A 2543-nucleotide genomic window follows, 5' to 3' on the forward strand; every position below is an offset into this window, starting at 1 on the left:
AGAAAGGGTAGAAGGACTCAGAGTGTGAGATCTGGCAAGAAGGCCCTGGAGGATGTAACAGTTCTTGTTTCATGTCCTCCTGTGTTGTCCAGGGATAGCACGTGCAGTCTTGAGAACAGAGTTCTGGGAGGAGAATTCCATAAAGACTGGATTCATTTCCATAAGAGGACTGAAGACTTTCTGAGAGGCAGAGCTGTCCACTAACAGGAGTCATAGCTCCCTGTCAAAGGAGGTGTGTAAGGAGCGACGGCCATCTTCCTGAACCAAAACGCAAAGTTCACAGAAGGCTGAGACTCCAAGGCGCCTATGCTTCCATACAGCAATGTGGTCTGAAAATTTGTGACATACAAGTTCTGTGGCTGGCTTCCATTTAAGCCCATTTTTAAGGTAAAGTTTCCATAGCTCCCACCCATCTAGGCAAATTCTGCCACTGCTTCTCTGAAGCCCAGTATTGGTACAAGCATTGCTTAGCCCTCACAGGCATAAGCTTCTTTTCTAGTCACTGAAGAGGATGTCATAAGACTCTCTGAGTTCTTCTGTCTCTGATCTCCCTTTACCAAAGGAAGAAATATCATATGCGTGAAAAGGAAAGTTACAGAGAATGGATTTGGAAACCATGCAAAGATGGGGGCTGGGGAGCTGTCCTATTTGCTCCTTCAAGGATCTCTAGCCCAGGATATAGCTCAGTGGCACAAGCGCCTGCATGGCAAATGAAGGTCCTGAGTTCGACTCTCAGTATCAAAAAGAAAAAAGGACTGCTAGAGTCTGCTTCTCTCCTGTCCCAGGGCTTCCACCACGCCAGGCACAGAACTATAACAACTTTGTCTCTGCTTAACACCTAGGGTTCTGTGCTCCAGCCATTCTTCTCCTACACTCTTCTCTTTCCAATTTATGTTCCTGGCCAGGCTCGTTTCCTGAGATACATTCTTGGATTCTCTCCACTACACAATTCCTCCCCACCTACTGATGGTTCATCCAGAAGGTTCACAAAGATCTCTTTCTTTATAGGACATTGTCTACTAGGATGCTGCTTAATGCAATCATTCACAGATATTTATTTATCAAATACCTACTCAGCCAGTTCTAGGCAGTAAGAATATATCAATAAAGACAGGCAACATCACCGCCATCATTTAGCTCATATTGTAGCCAGAGACAAAGAAAATAAACAGAAACAAATCCATGAAATCACTTGATGTGAGATGATTGCTACAAAAATAAACAAGAGCTAAATAGGGCCTACTCTGTCGAGTGGTCAGCATAGACATCTCCAAGAAGTGATGCCTGAGCCAACACCTGAATTACAACAACAGCCCACCATGGGAGTGCTACAGCAAGCAGAAACACCTAGACAACACCCAGGATTTGGAGACAGGTTTATTTAAATCAATGGGCATTAACTGGGATTATTCCCAAAATATCAGGTCCAGATTGCCAGTGGTCTAGGCCTTAATGGGATAAGTGAGCAGGAAGTACAGAGGCAGAATGGCTTGTCAATTGGGAATTGACTTACACAATGTACATCAGAGTGACAGCTGTGCATCACTGCGACCAGAACTAGAACAGAAACTATTACCTGAGCAACTAAGAAACTAAGTATAATGGGAGAGGACATTTGCTACATTTCCTTCCTTTTTTAGTTTCCCTGGCAAGTCTTCAGGGGGAACGTTACATATGATCTTCTGAGACAAGGCCCAATTAAGAGCAATAGCATTGGGGCTGTCAGTGGTCCTAGGATGGCCCTAGCTAAGGTCCCCAAGACAGAAAATTTCCTCCAGGAGTTTGCAGTTAGTTTCTCTTATCATAAGATTTTCCAACCAGTCCTAGCCCAGGTCCGGTGAGTGTGTGGGGGAGCTTCCGGCTACCATGCGCCGGCAGGACCTATTATTGGTTCCAGACCAGGCGCAGCATGGGTGAGACCCTCTTCCACCCTCTTGGGATGCCCTCCACCACTCTGCAGCACCTCGCCCACACTGCCCTCCAAGTAGGGATTTCTGCCGAGTTCCAAGAACCCCTAGACCCAGTCCTAGCCCAGGCCAGGTCAGTGTGTGGGACAGCTTCCCGCTACCCTGCGCCAGCGGGACCTACTGCTGGTCCCAGCCCAGGTGTAGCGTGGGTGAGACCCTCTTCCACCCCCTTGGAACACCCCCCACCACTCCACAAAACCTCCCCCACCCCGCACACCAAGTAGGAATTTCTGCCCTGTTCCGGGAGCCCCCAGACCCAGTCCTAGCCCAGGCCCAGAGGGTGTGTGGAAGAGCTGCCTCTCCCCTCTACTCCACATTGTCCCCTCCAGGCTCACCTACAGGCCTGGGGTGAAACCCTGCAGCTGAAATCCCTGCAGAGAGTGTAGAGGAAAGAACCACCCAGCTAGTCCAGAAGCAGAAAATCTTACCACAGGGGCACAACAGGTTCACCCTCAAGGGCAGCAGCAGGAAGGAGCTGAGCACAGCAGCCAGACCGAAACCAGGCACAGCTGGATAAATCCAGACTTTGTAGATCTGCACCTGAACTTCAGTACGTGCTAAGGTTATAACTACAAC

Source organism: Octodon degus, unplaced genomic scaffold (assembly GCF_000260255.1).
Source record: "Octodon degus isolate 3935 unplaced genomic scaffold, OctDeg1.0 scaffold00107, whole genome shotgun sequence".
Lineage (NCBI taxonomy): Eukaryota > Metazoa > Chordata > Mammalia > Rodentia > Octodontidae > Octodon > Octodon degus.